This window comes from Papio anubis, chromosome 7, assembly GCF_008728515.1.
Source record: "Papio anubis isolate 15944 chromosome 7, Panubis1.0, whole genome shotgun sequence".
NCBI lineage: Eukaryota > Metazoa > Chordata > Mammalia > Primates > Cercopithecidae > Papio > Papio anubis.
This window is the reverse complement of record NC_044982.1, coordinates 77,032,844-77,046,309: the sequence shown is the minus strand read 5'-3', so window position 1 is coordinate 77,046,309 and position 13,466 is coordinate 77,032,844. Positions and strand designations below refer to the sequence as shown.

At 34.8% G+C, this 13,466-nt stretch overlaps 1 non-coding gene across 1 annotated transcript; it reads left to right on the top strand.

The window, feature by feature from the left end:
- Positions 1 to 9,707: 9,707 nt before the first annotated feature.
- On the top strand, positions 9,708 to 9,841 carry LOC116276225. Its single transcript, XR_004185655.1, has one exon. It is a non-coding gene; the product is annotated as a U11 spliceosomal RNA (small nuclear RNA).
- Positions 9,842 to 13,466: the final 3,625 nt, after the last annotated feature.

Below are 13,466 nucleotides of genomic sequence, written 5' to 3'. Positions count from 1 at the left end.
CATTGTTAGAAAATATCCAGATCAAGGGAACGTTTCATTTGATTTACCAGCTCTAATACAAGTACTATTCACAAAAATCAACAGAAGTGCTTGCTTCATCTAGAAATGTGTTGTTGTATAGATGTATTATATTGCTGTATTCCACATTAATCTACCAAAAAGTCCATAAATGCCTACTGCACAACACTATCATCCAACTAGGAAAAGGCATTTCAATTCCAAACACGACATGATAAACTTCCTTATGCAAACACACAGAAAAGCCACTAACATTTGGCAAATAATTGGCCACAATAATTGAGTTCCCTGATGACATGAAATAGTTCATGGCTACCCCCTAATTGCTATAAAAGGTCAATGAATCATTACTGTCAAAATATGAACTTAATCTATCAGAATGACTACATTTGAATTTGGCTTAGAGTTTAATAATGAGGTAAGTATTGTTTTATACAGAATTTTGTTTTGTTTTGTTTTCTAATATTGGGTTTATAGTAGCCCTGAAGATGCCCTTACCTGGGAATAATTGGGCTAATGCAAAAGATAGTTACCAAAATAAATTTTTCCCAAAACTTAAAAATAAGAGCTTTAAAGAATTTTAACAATTCGGTGATGTAAAAAAATGCTAATTAAGCACAAGACATTCTTCTTAGAATTGTATCATGTCAATTCCCAATTATAATAAATACAATATTTAGTCTAGCACATAGCAGACTTAGTATATACTGTCATTTGTAGTCACCTGTGACTCAAATAATTACATTTTATCATTGATTACTAGCTGTGAGAAAACAGATATGAAATGGCAGTCAAAGGTTGGTGGAAATTTTTTAGTGATTCAACTCATTCATTCATTCATTTAAATTATAATTCTTAAACCATCAAATTTACTCTTTAAAATTTTACACATTAATAGATGTTAGTATACGTACAAATTTATGCAATCACAATCACTATCTAATTCCAGTCATTTTTGTCACCCAAAAATAAACCTTTTACCAATTAGAAGTCACTTCCCACGCTTTATTCTCCCAATATCTAGCAACCACTAATAGGATTTGCCTCTTTTCAACATCTCATATCAATGGAATCATACCATACCTGGCCTTGATGTCTGACTTCTTTCACTTAGCATGATGTTGCCAAGGTTCATCCGTCTTGTAGCATGTATCAAAGCTTCATTTCCTTTCATAGCTGAATAATATTCTCTTGTATAAATTTTAGCTTTTAATTTCCTGAAAAAAAAATCAGCTCTCATTTGATAGTTTTGATACAGATTGCATTAAATGTAGAATAGTTTACGGAGTATTGCCATCTTAATAATATTATATTCAAATCTATTAGCACAGAATGTCTTTCCATTTTTTAGGTCTTTAATTTATTCACATTTATTAGGTATTTGATGTATTCATAGATAACATAATTTTCTATATTGACAATTGCATTAGGTTTGTTACTATTTTACTGATGACTTTTTGTGTTTATATTAATAAGCAATATTGGTCTGTAATTTTCTTTCCTTGTGATATTTCTGTCTGATTTTGGTGTCAGAGGAATACTGGCCACATAGAAGTATTGGAAAGTGTTCCCTCTTCTTCTATTTTTGGAATAGTTCATAAAAGATTGGTGTAAATTTTTTTAATGTTTCTTATTTTTTTAAGTGTATGTTTTGTACTTTTCTTAAACCTGTTACTAAGCATTTCATTCCTTTTGATGCCATTAGAAATTCAATTTTGTTTGTTTGTTTGTTTGTTTGTTTGTTTGTTTGGAGACGGAGTCTGGCTCTGTTGCCCAGGCTGGAGTGCAGTGGCATGATCTCAACTCACTGCAACCTCTACCTCCTAGGTTTAAGAGATTCTCCTGCCTCAGCCTCCCGAGTAGATGGGATGACAAGCACGAGCCACCAGAGATGGCTAATTTTTGTATTTTTAGTAGAGACAGGGTTTCACCATGTTGGCCACGCTGACCTCAAACTCCATACCTCAGGTGATCCACCTGGCTGGGCCTCCCAAAATGCTGGGATTAGAGGTGTGTGCCACCGTGCCCAACCAAATACAAGTAATTTTTGTATACCATTCTTGCATCCTGAAACCTTGCTGAACTGAATAGTTTTATGTTTGTGAATTTCTTAGAATTTTCTACATAGAAGATCATGTCATCTGTGAATACAGATCGCCTCATGTTTTTCAATCTTCATGTGTTTTATTTATTGCCTTTGTCTAGTTTCTCTGGCTAGAACCTCAAGGGAAAAATTGAATAGCAGTGATGAGAGTGGACCCTAACCTTTTGTCTGATGTTAGGATCATTCATTACTTCAACATTAAGTATTATGTTAGTTGTGGTTTTTTACAGATGTCCTTCCCATTAGTGCTTTTTTATAGATGAAAAAACAAAAATCCCTTTTATTCCTAGATTGTGAAATGTTTTCTTGTAAAAGGATTTGGATTTTGTCAAATGCTTTTCCATTATCTGCTGAAGGGATCATGTGGGTTTTGTCCCTTATTCAATTAACATGAAGTATTAGATTGATTTATTTTTGAATGTTAAACAAACCTTGTATGCCTAGGATAAATTCCACTTGGTCATTGTGTATAATCTCTTGTATATGTTGCTGGATTAGGTTTGCTACTGTTTTGCTGAGGATTTTTGTGTTTATATTCATAAGGAATATTGGTCAGTAATTTTCTTTTCTTGTGATATTCTTTTCTGGTGTTGGTGTCAGAGTAATAATGGCTTCACACAATGAATTGGAAAGTGGTTCCTCCTCTACTATTTTTGGAAGAGTTTGAAAAGGGATGGTGTTAATTTTTCCTTAAATGTTTGGTACAATTCATAGTGAACCCATTCGGACCTGGATGTTTTTTAAATGGCAGCTTTTTTAAATCAACAACTCAATATCCTTACTTACTGATTTACTCAGATTTTCTATTTCTTCCCTATATAGTTTTTGGTAGGTCATGATTTCCTAAGAATCTGCTCATTTAATGTAGGTTATCTGATTTGTCCACAGGCAATTGTTCATAGTACTCCTTTAAGATCCTTTTTCTCTCTGTAATGTTAGTTGTAACGTCTCCTCTTTCATTCCTTATTTTGGTAATTTGAGTTTTGTGTCGATTTTCTTCTTCAGGCTATCTAAAGATTTGCCAGATTTGTCATTTTCAAAGAACCAACTTTTAGTCACATTGATTTTTCTTATTTCTTTTCTATTCCCTAACTCATGAATTTTCACCCTAATCTTTATTATTCTACTCACTTTTGGCTTAGTTTACTTTTTTTTTTTTTTAGATTTTATTTTTCTCCTCAACTTGTATTTTAGGTTCAAAGAGTACCTGTGCAGGTTCGTTACATGGGTGATATGTATATGAATAATCCCGTCATCACCCAGGTAGTGAGCATAGTACCCAATGAGTAGTTTTTCAACCCTTGACTCTTCTGGTCCTCTCACCTCTGAAAGTCCCCAGTGCCCAGTGTCTATTGTTCCCGTCTTTATGTCCATGTGTAATCAATGCTTAGCTCCCGCCTATAAGTGAGAACATGTGGTATTTGGTTTTCTGTTCCTGCATTAGGTTATTGATTTTAAATCTTTGTTCACTTTTAATATAGATGTTTATAGCTATGAATTTCCCACTAAGCACTGCCTTAACAGTACCCTGCAAGTTTCAGTGTATTGTGTTTTCATTTTCGTTCATCCCAAAGTACTTTATAACTCCCTTGTGATTTCTTCTTGGACCCAGTTATTATTCAGAATTTTGTTGTTTAATTTCCACATATTTGTGAATTTCCCACATTTTTATCCATTGTTGATTTCAAGTGTCACCCCTTTGTGGTCACAGAACACTTTGTATAATTTCAGTATTTGGGGATTTATTGAAAATTCTTATAATACATAGACTATATTGGAGAAGGTTTTATATACACTTGAAAATAATGTGCCTTCTGCCATTGTTAGGTGTTGTTTTGTTATATAAGATGCCTGTTAGTTCTACTTGGTTTACTGTTTTGTTCAAGCATTCTATTTTCTGGTTGATCTTATGTCTGTGTTATACACATTACTCTAATTGGGGTATTAAAGTCTCCAACTAGTATTGATGAATTGTCGATTTCTCTCTTCAGTTCTGTCAGTATTTTTCCCATCCTTTTCACTTTTAACCTCTTTGTGTCAACCTCTTTAACATCATGTGTCTTATAGACAGGGTATAGTTGGATCGTATTTTTTAATCCAGTCTGCCAATCTCTGCCTTGTGATTTTAGAATTGAATTCATTTATATTTAATGTAATTGCTCATATTTTATTATTACATATGGCATTTTACTATTTGTTTATGTCTTATGTCTACATGTCATGTCTTTTTTCATTTCTCTGTTACTCTATTTCTCTATTATAAGAATTTTTTTGTGTCAATAGGTATTTTCTAGTGTACCATTTAAATCCAATGTCATTTCTTTTAGTATATTTTTTACATTTATTTTCTTAGTGGCTATCCTGGAATTTACAATTAACATATTCACTTATAATAATCTATTTCTTATTGATAACAAGTTAATTTCAATAGTACACAAAAAATTGCTCTGTGTAGTCCCATTCACTCCCTTCTCCTTTGTGCTATTGTTGTATAATTTAACCTTCAAACATTATATGCCCGTCAACACAGATTTATAATTATTGTTTCATGTAGTTTTCTTTGTAAATTAGATAGAATTAAAAATGAGCCACAAATTTTAAAACTGCATTATTATTGTCATTTACATTTAGCTATGCAGTTATATTTACTAGTGCCCTTTATTTATTCTTGTAGAGTTCAGTTACTGTCTAGTTTCATTTCAGCCTAAATGTCTTCCTTCATTACTTATTTTAGAGCAAGTCAGCTAGTGGTGTGTTTTCTCAGTTTTTGTTCATCTTAGAATATGTTAATTTTCCCTTCATTTTTGGAGGGTAGCTTTGATGGATATAGATTTCTCATTTGACAGTTTTATTCTTTCAGTACCTTGAGTCAGTCATCTCACTCTTTTCTGACTTGCGTGATTTCTGTTGAGAGATTGTCTATCACAAGAGGTAACTTGCACATAAAGGTAATAACAAGAGGATCCTGTGGACATAAAAAGTCACTTTAATTTGCTGCTTTCAAGATTCTTTATTTAGCTTTTGAAGTTGATTATGTTGCATCTAGGTGTGGATCTTCTTGAGTTCATCCTAAGTGGAATTCATTGAGCTTCATGGTTACACAGATTGATGTTTTTCATCAAACTTAGGACATTTTTGGCCGTTATTTTTTCAAGTATTCTTTTTGCTCCTTTCTGTCTCTCCCCTGCTTCTGGGCCTCCTATTATGAGCCTGTGGGTATGCTTGGTTCTATCCCTTGGGCCTCTGAGATTTTTATTTATTTTTCTTCATTCTTTTGTTCTTGGATTTGGATAATCTCAATTGACCTATCCTCAAGTTCACTAAATTTTATTTTTGCCATCTCAAATCTGCTACTAAGCCCTTTAGTGAATTTCTCATTTCAATTTCTTTAATTTTTAATTCTAGAATATCTGTCTTTTTATAATTTCTTTTTATTGATATTATCTATTTGATAAGATGCCATTCTAATACTTTTCTTTAGTTCTTTATGCATATTTTCCCTGTGTTCGTTGAATGTATTTTAAATTGCTAATTTAAAGTATTTGCATAGTAAATCCAACATCTGTATTTCCTCAGTGGCACGTTTTATTGACTGCTTTTATTCTTGTGCATGAATCATACTCTTGTTTCTTCACATGCCTCACAGTTATTTTCTTGAAACCTAGATATCTGCAATAATATAATGTGACAACTCTGTAAATCAGATTCTCTATCCCACAGTTTATTATTCTTGCTGTTGCTGTTCTAATATATTTTTTCAGTGACTTTCAGTGACTTTCCAGAGCTAATTCTGATCCTTTAAAATTTGTATTCTCTTTTGTTTCTGTCATTTGTTAGCTTAGTGGTTGGCTAATGACTGGACAGAGATTTCCTTAAATCCCTGAAAGCAATAGGTCTTCTAGTCTTTGCTGAGACACTCTGTGTACATGTTGGGTCATCCCTTAAGTGTTCAGCTGGTCAGTTTTCAGTTCTGCTTTAGCCTTCACTTTCTGTTTTAACAGAGCCTCAGGATCAGCCAGAGATGAGAGGTTAGGGCCTTTTTAGGTGTTTCCTGGGCATATACATAGCCTTGTGGACTCCTAGATTCCCAGGAATTTGTAGAAGCTTTTCAAAGTGCTCTACAGACATCTCATCTCTAGCTGTTTCTTTGGCAAGCTTCTTGTTTGCTCCAACTGTTATTGCTGCCTCAGACAGAGGTGATATCAAATAATTGCAACTGATAGTTTTCTCCCAGGGGAAAAAAGTGCTTTGTTCAGAGTGATTTCTGAGTTGCCTCACATATAGACAAACCCTTCCCACAAGTAGAGAGTTTCAGAGAACAGCAAGCTAAGTCAAATGATGACAATTCTCTGAGAATGGAGTTTTGAAAAGGCATCAACCCATTGTGACCCTTCTGGTGACTGCTGAGTGCCCTGTTTTCATTGTGATTTGGGGGCTGCTGGTTTGCAAGGCTAGTGCAGAGCTGGAGAAAGAGGGGTAGAATTAGGATAAATTAAAATACCACAAAGTTTGCTGTTCTTACCCAGATTCAGCCATTTTTCTTTAATAGATGTGTCTTGGATTGTTACAAGTCTTTAGGTAATTTCCAGAGTTCTAAAAAAGATATTTAGACCATTTTTGCTCATGTTTTTATTCCTTGATGCAGGAGTGAATTTTTGGAGTTCCTTACTCCACTCTTCCTGCTGCCATCCACCCAAAGTCCTTCTTGTTTAAACATCAAATTATTTATCATATTCAAAGAATCTTTCAATAGATGATTTAGAATTTTCCTTAGTTCCTCTCAATCAAACTCAAATAATAGTTAATACTTACTGAATTCCTTTGGATCCTAGTGCCTGAGAATAGCTTTTGAATATGTTCTAGGTCCAATGGGTTGACTCAAATTAAAGACAGATAAAACACGGCAATCATTAAAAATCCATGCTTAGTAAACAGGTATCCAGAGATATAATGATTTTCTTCTTATTGTTAATTAGGTCACAGCAGGCAATTTCAGAAAGGAGATTATATCAGATAATTTAAAAATCTACCAGTGACAGTGCTTATTAATTAATTATTGTGCCCCTCAGTTTTGTGAGCAGTTCAGTCCAGAAAGAAAGAAGAGAAGGATCTGCTGAGTGACTGGGTTCTCCAGTGGACCTACTAGGAAATATACAGAGGTACTCTATGTTCAGTGGTATTGCATCTTTTCTCACCTAAGTCATGTTTACAATGAGACCCATTCCTATATTCCTGAAATGCTTTAAGTAGCCCCACTGAAAGGTCATAAAATAGGCTTAATTACCCTTTCCCTGGCTCTTTGAATCTTTAGATTTCACAAGCTCTTGCCTTGTTATAGCTGTGAGGGTTAATTTTATATATCAACATAACTGTACTAAGGGATGCCCAGACAGCTGGTAAAACATTATTTCTGGATGTGTTTGTGATGGTGTTTCCAGAAGAGATTAACATTTAAATCAGCAGACTGAGTAAAAAAGATCCTTTCTCACCAGTGTGGGTGGGCATCATCCAGTCCACTGTGGTCCCAAATAGAAGAAAATGTGGAGGAAGGACAAATTTGCTCTCTCTGCTTAAGATGAGACATCCATATTCTCCTCCCTTCAGATATCAGTGTTCCAAGCTCCTGAGCTTTTGGACTCAGGCCAGGACTTATACCATTGGCCCCCAATTCTCAGGCCTTCACACTTAGAACGAATTATACCACCAACTTTCTAGCTTGCAGACAGCAGATCATGATAATTCTTGGTCTCTATAACTGTGTGAGTTAATTTATGTGATAAATCTCCATACATACATGCACGCATGCACACCCACACACGTACATATATATCTAGAGATATAGACATAGATATATAGATATATATTTGGCACATATATACACATATATACACACACACACATATATATATACACCAATACGTGTGTATCTATATACACAATGCATGTGTGTTTATATACACACGTCATTGGTTCTGTAATAGCTAACTCAAACGTTTCTGATATTAACTCTGCCAAACCTCAGATTGGCGTTTCCTAAATTAAACTACCTACTCCAGTACATCAATTTCTTTAAAGTTTCTAGAAATGGATTAAATGACTAACTTTTGCTAGTTTAGCTGGTAATTTTGATACAATTTAAAGTCAAATATTTCCAAACTATAGTTCCCTCCTGGCTGAGGTAGATGGCTTACCCTGAAAGTGTCAGTGTAAAATTATTTCTGTCCTATACTTTGATGTGTAATTATACTTTTATTCAAATGCATCTTCAGGAATTTGATAAGCTCACAAGCTGCTTCTTAAAGGAAAAGATAAGCCCTGAGGGCTTTTACTCACCTCTGTACAGGAGGGAGCTCCTCTCTACAAAAAGAATTCAGTCTGACTCATGTCATAACAGCATGTGAAACTTATCTCATCTGAGACAATAAAAGCACTCAATTAGACGGCACTGATTAGGTGTGATATATGCATTTAATCATTGCCTAGAACTTATAGTTGTCTCTAGTATCACCTCCATTTTATAGAAGAGGATGCATAGGCGCTAAAGTACTGCAACTAAAAACAGGGCGAATCTTGCATTTGTTTTTTGTTTGTTTGTTTGTTTGTTTGAGATGGAGTCTGGCTCTGTCGCCCAGGCTGGAGTGCAGTGGCCGGATCTCAGCTCACTGCAAGCTCCGTCTCCCGGGTTTACGCCATTCTCCTGCCTCAGCCTCCCGAGTAGCTGGGACTACAGGCGCCCGCCACCTCGCCCGGCTAGTTTTTTTGTATTTTTTAGTAGAGACGGGGTTTCACCGTGTTCGCCAGGATGGTCTCGATCTCCTGACCTCGTGATCCGCCCGTCTCTGCCTCCCAAAGTGCTGGGATTACAGGCTTGAGCCACCGCGCCCGGCCGCGAATCTTGCATTTGAACCTTGGCATTTTGTCTCTACAGCTGCACTTTATACTGCTACAATAAACCTTTGCAAGCTAGACATTTTTAATTCCTAAACCAGAACTTACATGCAAACCGTGTTTTATTAGTGACATAAACACATTCTCCTATCTAGTTTCCCTTCAAAAGCTCTAAGTGGTAGAAAATATAATATTTAGAGGAGTGTATGAGTAGTTTGTCCGACAGACTAACTACCTCACAGCAAATTAAACCAGAAAGCTGTAAACTTGGGCCACATTCACTAAGCCTCCCACGAGAATAGATTTCCTAAGTAAATGGTTTGCAAATTATTTACCAAAAATATGACAAGTAAAAATATTGCAAATAATTTGCAAGTATTAGAATTTTGATGTGATGTCTTTGATTTTTATCTAGAGTCTTTATAGGACAAACCATATAAAACTATCACTGGGTACCATCTACATATTTTGTTCAATGTCGCTTACACATAATTTTTTTCCTTTGAAAAAGTAATCCATATGTTTTACAAGATTATAGGAGTTATAAAATCCATCCTGTTTACCTTGTTACTAGCTACCAGGAATTTCTATGTGTGGGTTTAATCACAGTTAATATATTTGCTACTGTAATCATATATTTTCGACTTCAAAAAAAACATTTTTTTTCTATATTCTAAAAGGTTTTTTGAAAAAAAACCAAAAAAGCTGCTGTTGTGAGTGATACATGCAGGGCAACTTGATTGCTCTTAGTGCAGAACTGACATCAAGGAATTTTGGAAGTGTAACTTTTTGGTAGGTTGATAGCTGGTTGTTAATTAGTCCATTCTCACACTGCTATAAATACCTGAGACTGGGTAATTTATAAGAAAAGAGGTTTAATTAGCTCATGGTTCTGCAAGCTGTACAGGAAGCATAGCAGCTTCTGTTCAGCTTCTGGGAAGGTTTCAGGAACCTTACATTCAAGGCGGAAGGCAAAGGAGAAGCAGGCTCTTCTTACATGTCTGGAGCAGGAGTAAGACCAAGAGAGGGGAGACGTACTACATGCTTTTAAACAACCAGATCTCATAAGAACTCACTCACTATCGTGAGAACAGCACAAATGGGGAAATCCACTCCCATGACCCAATCACCTCCCAGCAGGCCCCACCTTCAACAATGGGGATTACAATTCAACATGAAATTTGGGCGGCGACACAGATCCAAACCATATCACTGGTGATTGTTGGTCCTGGTGCCCTTACTCATAATAAATAAATAAATAAGCCTTTTTGTGTACACATCTTTTTAAATAAGTTTTCCTCAATCCATTCGGAAAATAAATAGATGATTTTTTTTTTAAGTTTTATTAAAAAACATCTTTCTCAAAGTTAAGGTTAAAAAAAACTTACATTATTTTTCTGGAGGCTAATGCCGAAGTTATTTTAAAAAACCACAAACACTACTTCAAAGAGGATCTGTAATAATAAGTTTTAAATTTAATTTACTATCATCATATACACAAAACTGGAAGGAATGGGACTAATGACCTCTAGACTTATTACTTCAGCAAACCACCTTCCACACCCTAACAAAGCAGAAAGTAGTTATGCTCCACTCTTTGGAATTCAAGTGAACTTCTACCCATTCAGTTTGACATCTGAGTGTCCTACAAGCTGGAGATTCTCCACAGGTCTTGTCTGTATACTAGAAATGCCTCACCCACTCTACCTGATGGTTTGCAGCTTGTCCCTGTCCTGTGAATTAACCTAAAAAGATGAATGCCCTGGCTCATCTTAAGTAACAGCAATTTTTATTTCTCTTTGGGTATTTATGTGAGTGTACTCAAGGACAGGGAAAGGAACTATCTTTAGTTTCATTGACCCTTGTCCTTTGGAAGATAAATAAGAATTTAATTAACATAAACGTTTATATTTCTTATTCTTCCTCTACTTTTCTTGTTTTAAAAAAATGCTCTGATTGATGTCAAATATGCACGTTATCTCAATTTTTATGCCAGACCCTCTTAACATTGATTGTTTTTTTTCTCTCCTCACTCCCTTTAACCATCTCAGATTAATTTTTTTTAATTTTCTCCGTGTTATCACAACAGTTTGCTCGTATCTCTATTGGTGAACACATCTCGCTTCTCTTTAAGTGTCTAGATTTCTTTAAGGACAGTCTATCTATGCATTCTTCCAGGACTTCGCTCTAAGACTCATACACAGTGGCACTTCAGTAAATGCCAATAACTGTTACTTATTAGGACTACTGACAGAAGGATTTGGTGAGTGGATTATGCCATAAAATTCTCCATTCCTTAATATAAGCGATGAGGCTGGCCTCGTCTTTAAACTAGAAAATACGATGCTAGCAGTTGTAAGGGATAACTTTCTGGGTCCCCAAATGTGGCAAGTTATTCACCTGTTTTCAATATCCTCATCTGCAAAAGGGGATGATTATTGAACATAAGTTACAGAGTATCAGAACTATAAATTAGTTAATACATGCAAAGTACTTAGTGCTTGGCATAAATTAAACTTTAGCAATGCAAATAGACAGAAAATGGAAGATGTGACTTAGGAATCAAGAAAGTTTTGAAAGAGTCAGTAATTTAAAAACTAGAATTTGATATCAAAAATTGTATTAGTACTTTATAGCTCAATGAGTTATTGTGATACCTCTATATAGATTTTATAATAACTTTTCAGAAACATTTATTGTGAGATGTTATCAATATTGAAAATATTTTGTCTAATAATGTTATAAGAATTATTCTACCAAATTACATAATTTTTAAATTATTGTTTTATAACAATATAGAAAAAATAACTTCTGCATGAGTTTTGTCTTTCCTCTGAGGTTTATCCTAGAACATATATTTTGAGAAAACCTTCATAAAAACATAATTTGGGCAAAAATTTAGATTCTGTAGTAATCGATCATCTTAAAAATTAGTTACTTAGCTTCCAGAGTCTAGGGTTGAATAACATATTTGTCTCAATTTAGCGATAGCTGGTACTACTGACAGAAGGATTTGGATTTGGTAAAACAAAATGAAATACATGTTTATGAAAAGGTACTGCTAATAATGAGTCCTAACACACAACAAGCACTCATCCATCACCTCTCTAGAATGTTCTAATAACACAGAAAGAGCAATATTCCTCTTAAGAGAAAGATAAAGAGAAATTTAAATCAATAAAATTTTACTCTATGTCAACATCAGTCATAACTTAAAATTCAAGCATCTAGCTCTCTGTCTCCATGTCTATATTTAGATTTTTCTATTTTTTAATTTAAAATAGACCTAAATCAAAATTTTGAAAATTAAGGACAAGCAATCAAATACTTATTTCCATAATTTCTTCTCCAAAATTTTGCATTCTTCTTCATAAACTCTGTACTTTATTAATCACCCAACCTTTTCAATATAAGCAAATACTAGTAATTTTTATGTCTTTGACTTTTTTTTTTTTTTTTTTTTGAGACAGAGTTTCGCTCTCGTTGCCCAGGCTGGAGTGCAATGGCTAATCTTGGCTCACCGCAACCTCTGCCTCCTGGGTTCAAGCAATTTTCCTGACTCAGCCTCCCGAGTAGCTGGGATTACAGGCATGCGCCACCACGTCTGGCTAATTTTGTATTTTTAGTAGAGACGGTGTTTCTCCATGTTGGTCAGGCTGGTCTCCAACTCCTGACCTCGGGTGATTTGCCCGCCGTGGCCTCCCAAAGTGCTGGGATTACAGATGTGAGCCACCGTGTCCGCTGTCTTTGACTTTTTTATATGGCCTTTGTAAAGTAAAAATAATTGTTCATTATTTATATATATATATATATATATATATGTATATATATATATATATATAGATAGATAGATAGATAGATGGAGTCTTGCTCTATCACCTAGGCTGGAGTGCAGTGACTGGATATCGGCTCACTGCAACCTCTGTCTCCTGGGTTCAAGCAATTCTCCTGCCTCAGCCTCCCAAGTAGCTGGGACTACAGGCACACACCACCAAGCCCAGCTAATATTTTTATTTTTAGTAAAGACTGGGTTTCACCAGGTTGGCCAAGATGGTCTCAATCTCTTGACCTCGTGATCCACTCGCCTGGGCCTCCCAAAGTTCTGGGATTACAGGCATGAGCCACCTTGCCGAGTCAAAAAATAATTTTTAAATCTACTTCTTTCATAATTACTCATCCTATGAGTTAAAAAGTCAATGTAAATCTTGATAGTGAAAATACAAGTTATTTTTCTATAATACATTTTACTTGTGTTTCCTTAAAATATTCATAATTTAAAATTTTCTTCAAATTTTGAGGGAAAGCCAATTTAGTACAGTAATTAAGAAATTCTTGAAATTTCCTGACAGTAGCTCTAAAGTATCCTCATCACACTAAAAAGCAACTATCTAAGGTTATAGATAGGTTAATTAGTTTGAATATAGTAATCATTTCACAACATACACATACTGTATAC